The sequence below is a fragment of the Pseudonaja textilis genome, chromosome 1 (assembly GCF_049901715.1).
Source record: "Pseudonaja textilis isolate UNSWEBS1 chromosome 1, rPseTex1.2, whole genome shotgun sequence".
Taxonomy (NCBI): Eukaryota; Metazoa; Chordata; class Lepidosauria; order Squamata; family Elapidae; genus Pseudonaja; species Pseudonaja textilis.
The window spans coordinates 43,265,882-43,279,305 of record NC_141990.1 but is presented as its reverse complement, the minus strand read 5'-3'; the positions used below and the strand labels follow the sequence as shown (position 1 = coordinate 43,279,305).

At 38.4% G+C, this 13,424-nt stretch overlaps 1 long non-coding RNA gene across 4 annotated transcripts in view; it reads right to left on the bottom strand.

The window, feature by feature from the left end:
- The window catches only part of LOC148127581 (uncharacterized), a 145,175-nt gene that overhangs the window by 2,091 nt on the left and 129,660 nt on the right, over positions 1 to 13,424 (bottom strand). For 2 of the 4 annotated variants that reach the window (XR_015743453.1, XR_015743456.1), the window contains one exon: positions 12,925 to 13,027. The exons of the other annotated variants lie outside the window; for them this stretch is intronic. This is a non-coding gene — a long non-coding RNA (uncharacterized LOC148127581). The remainder of the gene's footprint in view (positions 1 to 12,924; positions 13,028 to 13,424) is intronic. 4 annotated transcript variants of the gene reach the window in all.

Genomic DNA, 13,424 nt, shown 5'->3' with positions numbered 1-13,424 from the left:
TGTGCAACCTGCAAGTTGAATGCCACAGACCAAGAGATTCTTCACCAAGAGGAAGAGAAAACATTGTCTACCTTTTGGTTAGTGGATTGCTGCTGTTTCTTGTTGCCCTTGCTTTTGATCAACAAGGATGATTGAAAAACATGAAAGAGGAAGAGTACTGGAGCTTCAATTTCTGCAAGTCAGTTTTCTTTTAGAATGAAAGTCCATTCTTAACAAGGGGAGTGCTAACCTAAAAAAACTGGTTAGATGCCACGACATAAGTGGCAGCACCTTGAACATAACAATTATGCCAAGCTTGGTCTTACTCTTTATATTACTACTAAAATTCTTGCTGTTATTACTTTAAACTCATAGGACAATAGTTTTTGAACCAAGGTACCTCAAAATGGGTAACTTACAGAATGTGTCCAAAATGTGGGACCTATAATCTCAACTAAATAAAATTTGGGAAAATTGTGGTTGCTTCAGTGTTACTGTCTGCAGTCACATGATTTCATTTTCAATGTTCTGTGGCAATTTCCCATCCAGTCTCATAATCCTTCGCTTCCTCCCACACCCAGCAGCAACCACTTACCTGCCTGCTAGGAAGGGAAGGGAGGTAGGAACCCCCTCTGCACACTTCCCAGTCCGTTGTACTCACCATGAGTTTCCCCAACTTACGCTGGATCCCACACACACCTTCCCCAACCCACACACACCTTCTCTGACTCATATGGCAGTTGTTGTGCTTCACCATGCACACTTCCTTACTCACTCTGTCTGGTATGTGCCTTCCCTGATGTGTATTCCACTTGTGTACCCACATGGAACCTTTCAACTCGTACCACTCTTGTGCCCCTTTCCCCAACACATACCCTTTGTCAGGGTTCCGATGGAAGCCCTAATCAAATCATGAGCCTTCTTAACCTGCACCTTCCCCCAAATGCCATTCCTTACCTATTGAAAACTCCCAAGCACTCCCAGGCACTCTTTCCCATCCCCACTAAGTACACCTGCATATCATCCCCAACCACTGCATCTCTCATATACCCCTGCAGCCTTCAAGCATTGTTCTTGACCCATCCCAACCCCCTGCACACCTACATGACTCACACAACACATCTTGGCATCCCTGTCCATCCTTTCCAACCTATATCTTCCTTCAGACTTGCAATTTCCTGCCGACTTCTCCACTGACATTTTCCCTGCAAGCTTCCCACCAGCAAAGTAAATGGGGAAGCTGGAGGGTATTCAGAAGTTGCTCCTCCTCCTACTGTTTTTTTTTTCCTACCCATTGCCATTCTGTTTCTCTGTTTAAGCAAGGAAACAGTGACCCAATGGGCACAGATTATCTAGTTTCTAATAAAGGCTGACATAAGGGTAGTATCAAGTTTGACATAATTGTTATTGTGTTCCCAGGACTTGGAATGTACAATATTTATACCACATGGTTCATTTTTAATTGAGTATGAATGATTCTGAAGAATCAGTTATATATCTTAGTAAAGAAAATAGCATAGCCACCATCTTTGTTTCTTCTGAGTAATGTATGGTATATAATATTTTTAAAAAAATCTAAGCTATGGTTTAATTTCATTAATTCTGCCTTTCCCACCTTTCTTTTGAGCAGTTTCTAGGTAGTGCATGACATTTAATCCTCACAACAGTCCTGCAAAAGAGGTTAACAGAGACAGAGTGACTGGCCAGCGTTGCCCAGAGAAGCTCACAGAGAACATCCAAAGTATCATTTAGTTTTTGAAATAAGTGGATAGATTTACACTCATTCAACATTCAACATGATCACACTAAAAGTATTTCCATATTTTGGGCTTTTCTGCATTCATTCATTTTATGACTCCTTTAATTTAACAGACCAAACAACCAAAAGCTACCCAATACATTGCTATTGCATTTTTCTCATTGAATTTTACATCAATATTGAAACTGTATAAGAGATAACGGAACTGGAAGGGACTTTGGAAGTCTTTTAGTCCAACTACCTGTTCAATCAGGAACACCTATACCATTTCAGACAAATGTTGCTCAATTTCTTCTTAAAAATCTCCAGTGTTGGAGCATCACAACTTCTGGAGGCAAATTGTTCCATGTTATATTATTTTCTGCCCTTCCTTTCACTCTACAATCTGGGCTGTTCAACAGTACAGCATGGAAGTGCAAAATCTGACAGTGTACTATCAGAGAGCAGCAAAGGTACCCAATAAGACAGTATTGTGAAGAGTGTTGTGATAGAGGGATCACTTTCATCAGCAACACCATATGAATTTAGATAAGTTCATAATGGAAGATTCATAAGCAATCTTTTAAGCAGACATTTCTTAAGCCTTCCATGCCCTGGAAAATCCCATTAATTTTAATCATTGTTCCTAACCAAGATATTTTGTTTTTCCAGGGAAAAGATACTATATTCATGCACTGATGCTGAACCCACTTGTATCCCACCAGTCTGCTGCTAACATGATAAAGGGCAGGCAACGGCTCCCAATAATGTAAACAAAAGAGCTTGCTCCAGTTTAATGAGAAGAACAGTAAAAAGGGGAGGTGGAGGAATCAACTCATCTATTTTTTTTAGCAGATAAGCAACCAAAAAAAGAAATTCCCAGGATGTTTTGCATTTGTAAAAAAAAAACACTCAAATATTTTGCTTTATTCTATTTAGGGTGTCTGGTCAAAATAGAAATGAGGCTATGAGCCAGGCAATACTTCAGTTAGCATAAAGGGCACCTGTTGAAGTTGTAGAATGTATGGCACTGTTTGGTCCTCTCTCCTCCACTTTTTTAATGTCTATATGAAACCCCAGGAAGGGGTTATCTGATAATTTGGGATGCAGCTTCATCAATAAGTTGAACATAACAAACTTTACATTCCCATTCTGCTTGAAGAAGAGATGTTATTGATATCTTACCTGGTGCCTGAAAGATGCAAGGATCTGAATAGTAGAAAATAGCTAAAGCCAAGCCCAAGCAAGCTGGAGATGTTCTTTCTTTATTACACTTCTCTTTTAGTTCTCTAGAGATGCAAGCAATATTCCTGAAGTTTTGGCTCCTGTTTCAACAGTGGTAGAAGCCAAGCTAAAGGAATTTTGCTCAGGTCTGATTGGTATACCAATTGCAACCTTACCTTATTTTACACCTTCATTATCACCTGATTAGACTATTACAATGCAATTTACATGGGTTGCCCTTAAAGATTACTTAGAAACTGCAAGTGGCCTGCAAATGTATTAATTCCCAATACTGACATAATACTTATGTTGCAGATCCTAAAGTCCTTTCTCACAGGTTTCTGGATACAATTTAAAGTGATGCTCTTGATCTATAAAACCTTCTATAGCTTGAAAACTGGATCCTTGCCTGCTCTCGCTGGAATCAACCTGACCCACTAATGTTTACAGGAAGAAGCTGCCTATAGTCCCACATTTCCCAGAGGAGTATATTTGTGTGTTGTGGTGGTGGGAAGGCTAGAAGATACTGCTTTTCCATGGCTGAGCTTTTGTTATATTATTTTATGAGATTATTGTCAAATCATACACTTTGTAAGCCAACAAGAATTGTCAGAACCTGATCAAATATAACGTTATTACATACAGTATATAAACAAGAAATATTTTGAAATTGAATTCAAGATCAAGAAACAACATCTCTTCACCTAACTGTCTTAGAATACTAGCTTATTTAAAATAAGGAGTTGGGTGGGATATGAAAACAATGAAAACAATTAAGCAAATACATACGTCTGGCATTCTAAAGTATCTTTCTTTTAGGAGAAGGGAAATGAAAATATATCGAGAAAGGATAATGTCTGCAACATGAAATTGTCCCAAACATAAATCATGTTTTTAGGTGTTCTTTACTTGATCCAGTCATGTTCAGGAGTTATTGTTCCAAAGTGATAACTGGTTAATCATATGCCATAGAATAGAGATAGGGACCCTATAGGCTATAGTCCTCTAGATGTTACTGCTGTAACATCCCAGCATCACTCATCTCTGATGGACTGCTGGAAGTTCTAGATCAAAAAATCTGAAGGGCCATATATATCCCATGTCTAGGAGAATCAACATAGATGTCTCAGCTGCTATTGTGTTGAAGGAAGCTCAAAGGTCCTCTTTGTTTTGGGAATTCATACTGTACTTTCTGATTTGTGCTTTTGGTGCTGCTTGAGCAGTTTTGAAAAACCCTCTATATAACCAGAGGTAAGTGCTTAGTGGGATTAAAAGCCTTTCAAAACCTCCTAAGTGCACTTGCAATTTTTCACTTCTTTCTACCAAAATATAAAGCAGTTCAGACATTGGTTGCTTGCCAGATAACAGCCTACCAAAGAAGCTTTTTTCAAATAAAATCTTGAAATAATTCTAATCAAACCAGTTTGATCTTGAATTAAAAATATGAATCAAATCAAGTCCTTTCTGAACTTTGAATCTCCAGTTCCAACTGAATCAGAATTGATTTCAAAACCCTAACCATCAAGTTGTTGCCATTCATGCATTATATTTTGTCAGAACAGAGATTCTACACAGATTTCTGATATTGTATCCAAATCATTGAAAAACACTGAGATCATATACACCAGAAAAAGAAGCTTGAAGTATATTTCAGTCTGTACTTCCTTTGTGGGCTCAGCACTGATCACAAGCAGTAGTCATCTTGTGGATGAAGAAAGATACCACACAAAGCATCAAACTGAAGTTGGTATCCACTGTAAATTGATCCCAGTTTTGATAGTCTCCAGATGTTTGAACTAATTCATAGAACTTTCAGCAATGGCCAATCTGGAGATAATGAAACTAATATGTGATTCATCAGTGATCCAGTTTGATCCAGTCACCAAATCTATGTATATGTACAGCATTGTGAAGAAAACAGTTGTCAATTAGTTGTAAGAATGATTTTTTTAAATGAAACTTGCTTTAAAATAGATGTGTGTAATACACCCCCTCCTCTGGAGGTTGCAACACAAGTTTTTACTTCATTACTTTTCATACAATTTCCTTATATCTTTAATTCTAATGGCATTTGTAGTATCTGGACTATTAATCAAAAGTGACACTGGAAATGGCTTAGAGTTAATGGGAGCATGAGAAGTTTTCTAACCATAGTGTATTTGACATGGACCAGGTCAAGTCTAAAGGAGCTGCTCTTGGTTAAATAAACAATTAAACTGTAAAGTAAAAGGGAAAAACTCCACAGCCATTTATCAATTTTATATGTTTTTTTGTGACTATAGGGAAGAATAAAGTAAAACTAGAATTTATGAATTAAAAGACTGAGTTACAAAGATAAGAGCACAAGCTTGCTGACATCACACAAAAAAAGTTGGGTGGGCTGAGCTCTCCTTCTATAGTCTGAAGACCTTGCGACTTATATCCTTGCAACTTCATACAAACAGCTAAATGTGCTGCAAAAGAGTAAAAAAACAAACAAAGACCATGCTAGATCATTCAGACAAGTTAAAGTGCCACCCCACACCCCCAAAAAAGTAACCAACTTCCTGATAGAATAATTCTTTTTTTAGAATTTAATTTACAAGTCCCATCTTCTAGGGCTGGCAGACAAAGTTAGTTATTTTACATTGTCATGTAACACTATCCCAATTTACTTCCTAAAACAGCAGAGTGACTACATAATTGGACAGATAGAATAACTTTCCCTTTTTTACACTGAGATTAGGCAAAAACTTTTAGGACTCTTAAAACAGGTGGCGCTGGCTTTCTCTCAGATGCCACTGGTTTTTTGGTCTCCCACCTGAAAAAAGCAGCCAGGACTCACAGTTTGGCATAATCTTCACTTTATTCCAGCAACCAAAACAATGCAACAGCGAGTAAAGATATTTCCAAATAAAGCCAGTGCTAAGACCCACTGCCTCTCGGCACTTTAAATACTCTAGTACCTCCCCTCTCACTCATCTAAGCTGCCTAACATCTGCTCTGTTGAGGTAATTCCCTGTTAGGAGAATGAGCGCATACAGGGAGACGTATTTGAGAGTAGTGTTTGAATAACACACACACAGCACACAGATACACTGAAGAGTAAATGTAGGTTTTTACTTTCCATAAAGGTTTAAGCAAAGTTCAAAATAGGCAATCCAAAGTCATTCACAGGAAAGATCAGTCAGTTTTCAGTCCAGGGATAATCCAATAGCAAAGTCTAGTATCATAAACAGTTCAGTAACAGACCTACATCAAATCCAAGAATAACAGTCCATTTAGAAGGAACGGCAATACTCTCCAACAGAAGGAAAAACAGAGACTCACTGAGATATGCTCTCTTCTGAGACTAAGACTAAGACTAAAACAACCCAGGTTTCTGGCTCCATCTTATGGCCATTTGAGCAACCACAGCCAATTACACTTTTAGGATTCTCTTAAAGAGACAGTATTAAAATGTCTATCCTGGTTTATATATTGTCCAACCCAAATAATTGTTAGGTGACTTATATTCCTAACACATTGCTCCATTATACTAACACCTGCCTATCTGCAGCTTCCTTCACCCATGTGCTTACTACCCTTCCTTATTATCCCATGATTGTGCCCAGTTCTGTGATTACCCACCACCATGGCCATTCTCCTCTGAACGTCAGCCACCGCTTGTCTCTCCTTCAGTCCGATTCAGTAGCTGTCACCCATTCCCAGCCTGCTGCAACCCCCCTGTCACCTTCTGTTGATATCATCCTAACCTCTCCATAGTCAGCATGACTAGCAGCTGGGTCTTGGGATCCAGCCTCCATCTGGAGACCTCTCCATATGATTGTGGACCATCGTGGGGTCATGGAGCATCGGCAGGCCTTAGATCAGTGTTGGGTCATAAAGCATCCCTCTGTGTTGGTGGCTGGGGTGGCGACGAGATAAACAGAAGTTCCTCCCACCACCCGACATCGTTGTTGGGCTCCAATGTGTGTTGCAGTGTGTCTGGAGCCCACAATTTCTAGGAAATGTATTCCATTTGTTCTGGCAGAGAGCTTACTAATTCTTTTGGAAAAGCTACTGTCTTTCTTTCTTCAAACCTTTCTCTGTTTTAAAATAGTGAAAATAGGGAACTAGCAAACAATGATTTGCTAGTACATTTGTAGGATTAATGGTGCTATCTTTGAATTAACATTACATTTTATTAAAATGTACAAAAGTGAGCTGCTTCTCTCATTCAGATTGTGCAATTTTTTAGAAGGCAAGAGGGCAAGAGAAATGTTTTGATATGGTGAAGGTGTGTTTTTGTTTTACTATGTGCCAAAAATATTATAAAGGTGGGGAAGATGGCATTGCTGACCCATCATTCCCTTTTATCAGTAGTTTGGTCTAAATTTGGGGAATCCTGAGCAAATTTTCTCCACAGCTGTCCATAATTGCAGTGGTGTTGCCCTTTCACACACCTACTTCTACCTCCCTTGAAGTTATGTGTTCATGTTCCTTCATTCTACTACACAACCACAGGAGGAAATTGTGTGGGTTTTGTGTTGCTTTAATTCAAGCTAAGTAATGAGTATATATGGCTGATGAATTAAGACGCTTACCATTAAAAAAATATTTTTATTAGAAGCCGCTCTTGAGTCTTCTGTCATTTATTACTGCATGTTTTTTAATTATAAATATGTCTCTGTGCTTCCTAAAATTATCTAGTAAGCTGAGAAAAGAAATGGTGATGGGGTAAAAACTGGGACAGAGACAGAGGTGGTATTCAACAGGTTCTGACCAGTTCTGGAGAACCAGTAGCAGAAATTCTGAGTAGTTCGGAGAACCGGCAAATACCACGTCTTACTGGAGATTTTACAGTATCCTTCCCCTGCCACGCCCACCAATCCACACCCACAGAACCAGTAGTAAAAAAAATTGAATCCCACCACTGGCCTGAGTGATCATCTTTTGGTGCTAGTGAACTGCATTGATAAAATGTTTTGCCTCGTGCATGCTTTCAGAAAGATGAAAATAATTGGGAAGACCATAAATTTCTGCTCCTCCTTTGCCTTCTCTTTTCCTAGCTGTAGCTAGGAAATTGCAGTCAGACAATCAAGCACATTTTCTTCCAGTGCTAAGTTTTTAAAAAGAAATAAAGAAAAAAACTTAAAGAATGAATTGCAACCCGGTTAATTGTACAGATGTTGTAATGTTTGTCTTTTCCCAGCACTGTTATATAGAAACTGGATCATTAGAGGCATTTGGAGAGTATGGGGATGCTATAGAATACAGAAATAGAAACAATATTCCTGATATTAATCTCCATGGCTCTTCCAGGGCCTATGTGGATCTCACCTTTGTTTATATAGGGCAACTACTGAGACTACATCTGGAGATTGGTATCCTAAGTCAAGACAGAGAATGTGGTTTAAACATTTCATTTTCTTTCTTTCTCACCAATATATCTGTTCAGATTTTTCTGGAATGATCCTAACATTTCTGATCATTCTTCTTGCAGATCTATTCTATGCAAATCTGACAGGGCATGGCTTCAAAGCCCTTGGCAAGGTATGAAAATAACTTTTCAGATATTTTTAACACCCTTTGCCAGCTGTATTTTTGCAAGTGTATGGCATTGTTGGAGCCAAAGCAAATACCAGCACAGGCTGTCTTGCCTCAAACCTAAGTTGGCTCACACAAAAGGGTGCAATTTATCAGTTCCAAAGGAAAACACCATCTGACAGAATCCAGAGTACAACTATTCATTACATATCTAAAGGCTATTGATCAATGACCTGTTGGAAAATTCTATGGGTTCAAGCTTAACTGATTTTCATGGCTGCTTGAATTTCTGACTTCTAAAGGCGTGTTCCATACAGTGCTTTGTCACTGGTCTGCCAAGAGAAAATAATGCAAGGCACCAGCAAACAAGTTGACAACTCTGAAGTAAGGTTGAAAATTCACTGTGTTGTCTGCATGCAAAGGAAGTCAATATGCAGAGGGCAGGGGAGGTGGAGGAAGCTTCAAGATCAGCCTAGTTTGCCTTCACATCAGATCTTGGAGAAGGTTTTCTTCACAATGCCCATAGATTGCTGTGGGTAAAGTGACTGTGTGTGACAGAGTAAGGACTAAAGACCATCAATAATCAATTGTTAAGGGTTCGACATTAGTACCATTAGCCCAATGGCCAGATTGTTATATTTTCTGTTCTGTGCCAAAAAACTAAAACATAGGTAAGCTTTCCCCAAACCAGTGTTTTTTTAGAACTGTTGCCTATCCTTCCCTTCAATTGTCATGGCTTTTCTGGCATGGTAAGTTTCTGCTACCATGTCTTTTTTGGCTGCCCATCAGACCTTGAAAACAATTTCTAGACTGCCCACCCACCAAAAAAAATTCATGAGACCTTATTGAAACCTGTCCTGAGATTTGAGAAGTATTATGCTTTTTTGTGTGTGTGTGAGATTAGGATGGTGAATAGATCCAGCAGAGGTTGCTGAATCCTGCATGAATTCAAGGAAAGTAAGTCCAATTAAGAATGGGAAAAGTGCTACTACTACAAGAGTTGTCTTGGGAGCAGGTTGAAAGGAACACCCAGAAAACTCCCAGGAGTTTTCATGTCCCTGTTAAATTGCCCACTGAAGTGGTACCCATCTATTTACTTATGATCCCTCACTTTCAAATTGATGGATTGGCGTGGAACATGTGACAAAAGCTCACCCCATCTTGTGGAGCAACTGGATCTTGAACGAGCCTGCCAATCATCAGCCCAGGATCCTAACCACGTGAGCCACCATTGGGAAAATTACTTATCTGAATTCATACTGGAATTAAGAGAGTGGTAGATTGGTAAATTGGTAATTGTAGGAACTTATTTCTAGTCTTTCAGTTCCTATTCTTCATTTAAAATGTATTTATTATTTAATATTCCTATTCCCCAACTTGTTCCTACTTTTCATCAAAAGTTGGACATGGAAAGAAATTCTTCCTTAATTGAGAATAGGGATAAATCTACTGCTTTTTGAACTTCACAAATTTAAGATGTTGCTGGCTAGGAAATTCTGGGAATTGAAGTCCACACATCTTAAATTGCCAAGTTTGAAAAACACTGGCCTAAAGCAACAGAGCAGTTATTTCTAATTCATAAATAAGCCATAATGGGATTTGTTGGTTTTGGCTTAGTGCATTGCTAAAAGCCTTTTACTGTGGTCTGCAACCACATTTTTCTTATTGAAGGGGTGGTCCATATATCACAGAAAGCCAAAAACAAACAAGGTATATTATAGCTTAGCATTATGTGTAACATTGGGTTCACTATTTCTCTTTTCCTTTCCATGTGTTCACACACAGTCTCCTGCTTTCTTTGGAGGCTTGTTATGGGGTGTACTTCTACCATGGGAAATGAGGAGTAAGAATTGCAAAAAGAAACAGAAGTCTTTGGTTTTGATTTTCTATTCCCTTTTCAGTCATGCAACACATTAACCAATTTTCTGAGAGAATAAAATTCCCTCATGCAAATAAAAGCTGAGCACCAACAGACTTTTCAAATCCCTCACCTCAGTTTTGGACAGAGAAACAGGAAGACTTCTAAGAATTCCTGAAGAAGGAGAAGAAATTTTCTAACAATTTCTCAAGGGTAAGATATCTCCTTAGAGATGAGAGTAATGTTGCTAATTAAAAAAAATGTAATGGGAAAAAATTCCCTTGTGGTACTTTTACTCAGATTTATGTGAAGCATAGAAAGTCTGGGTGCTACAGACTGCTGCAGAGATTATTTATACAATGAAATATAACACATTCACAAATTGCTCTAGGCTGCCTCATCACTAAATAAGGCAAGAACATCACAGTCTACCCACATGGCAAAGGATGTACATTCCTTTTAGTACCTCCCTAAAATTGCTCACACCTAATAAAAGAAAGTCGTGTCATTGCTGTGAACAGAAACTTATTTATTGCTAATACTTTTTCAAATTACAAGTTTTTTTAAAAAAAAAATAGAGTTCAATTGTTTGCTCTGCAGCAGCCTGCACATCTTCTTTCTACAATTATTTTGGATTAATGCTGGACAGTCCTATTGAGCTGTTAAATCTTTCCTGCTGGTTCAATTTTTAGAAATCAGGAGAAAATGGAGGGGCACATATGGAAAAGGTTCCCAAAATGAGTGTTTTCTACTGCGGCATCTGTCCTGTAGAATGTCTCTTCCCCCCACCCAGAAGTGTGGGGGTGGCCACCACACCTCTAGGAGTAAGATGTTCCAAAGTGGGGGCAACGCACAGAAGGGTTTCTTGCTGGATCCTCCTTCCAGTCAAAATTCTTTAACAGGATTTGCAATGTACCATCCCTGTGTGACTGGATGCAATGGGGCAATCGAATTAGATGGTTCCTCAGGTAACCAGTGTCATGCCATGAGGGGCTTTAAATGTGAGAACTAACATCTTGAATTGACCTGGAAGCTAACTGGCACCTAATGCAGCTTGCAGAGCAAAGATGTTATATGCTGCACATGTAACATCTCTGCTATGCAAGCTGCCTTGTGCACCAGTGGTAGCTTCCAGATACTCTACAGACATAGCCTCAGGTAGAGCACATTGCATTAGTTCATTGAGGAATTTATTTTACCATCTTTAATTTTAAATTATATATGTCTAGTTGTATTTTAACATAACGTTTATTGGATGTTAATTATTATGTGAACAATGGTGGGCGTAAGCCAAAAAATGTTTATATGTTAAATAAATATACACATAAATTACACATTTCTATATCAGGAATCACTCACTCTCCAGTACAGAATTCATATTATTATTTTATGCCAGTTTTATTCCATTTAAAATGTTATGGTTTTCTCTCCAAAGCACCTTGGAAAATTAGTAAAGTTCTTGAGAAATTTCTTAAAGAGATGGCAACCATCCACCACTAAACTATATTTCCCAGAGTTCGGTAAAAAATATTTGTCAAATCATTCTAGATTCATAATAAATACTCCCAACTGACAAAAAAGGTTAACTGTTTTCATTGCTATTAACTGCAAATGTCATGGTGGCCAAATTGCAGCTTGCTATTAATGTGCAATTGACTGGGCAATGTTACTTAAGTCATCAGTGTCCTTCATGTCATTCCTTGGACAAACATTTCATTTAGCAGAGTTATAAGAACTGTGGGGATTGCACAACAGAATGAGAATAGTACACCTGCAGATGGTTGGTCCTCTATTTATGGTTGCCTGACAGCTATAATGAATGGCAAATGGAGGGTGTTCATTTTTTCTCGGGCCTGACGATTTTTTCCACAGTTTAAAAATATGACTGAAGTTTATGCACCTGGCATTAATTACGGGTTTTAAATGGCTCTGAGTCCCACACTAAGGTACTGAGGAAAAAGCCATAATATATTCTCAGTTTTTTATGAAAGAATATCATTGCTAACCAACCACAACTTCTGCTGGAAACCCTTACATGAAAAGTCCATCTTATATTACAGTTTAATTTGTAACCACATCCAGTCAACCATCTACAGCCTGCCATTGAGGATGAGGTTATCTTTAATATCTTACCTGTTTTTGTTTTTGTTTGGAGGGGTTTTTGTGTGTGTGTGTGTGTGTGTGTGTGTGTGTGTGGTTTTGAGCAGATGATCAAATGTTCTACTGCCCTTATAATCTTGTGGTAAACTTCAAAGACTAATCCAGAACCTTCCAGGTGTCTGCATCATGCTTTGTTCTCTTTCTAACATTGTTTTTCTCTCTCTGTTCTTCTACTTTCTCTTTCTGTTTCTCCAGTAATATTCCATTCAAATCTTCTAAATTCAGGGATTATATGCTGTGCTAACCAAGCATAATTGCTTCTCCCCATCTCATTTTTCAAGTGAGGTAATCATATTTACCTTTTCAATAACGGTGTCTCAAATATTTAAAAAGCTCCTTCTGTGTTACCTTACTTGTATTTCTTACAGCTATCTTATTATTTCTTACTTTGCAAAATATCTATTTGATATGTTTAAGAATTACAACATACAATTGAAGGTTCATGACATTTTACTACCTGAAAATGGGTCTTTATATTTTCTGAAGCTATTGCAATGTGTGTCTGAAGCTCGTCCCTTTTTTTTTCCTGGATTCTGGCACCATCTCCTCCCAACCACCACCTATAAAGTAACAAATTATTTTGAGTTGACCTCATGTCCCAGTGATATCATGAACACATCCATGCGGTTACCTTGGCAACAGTATAGCAATCATCCAAGAGGTTTTTCCACACTGCAGGCTAACCTACAACCTACCATCTCCCATCTCCAAACTAGGTTTGACCCTCCTTCTCTCCTCCGTCCAAATAAGGTCAATCATATGCTGCCACCTGCTGTGATTGTGTAAAAATGAAAGAAAGAAGAAATATCAAGTTCTAACTGAACTTTCTTTGGCATGATCAGTTAGTCGCCCCTGATAATATCTATAAAATATCATTTCCATTCCTGGAATATCCATGGTATGTTTCGCATTTCTCAGTAGAACATGTGTGCGGTGCTTCTTTAGCAGGGAGGAAAC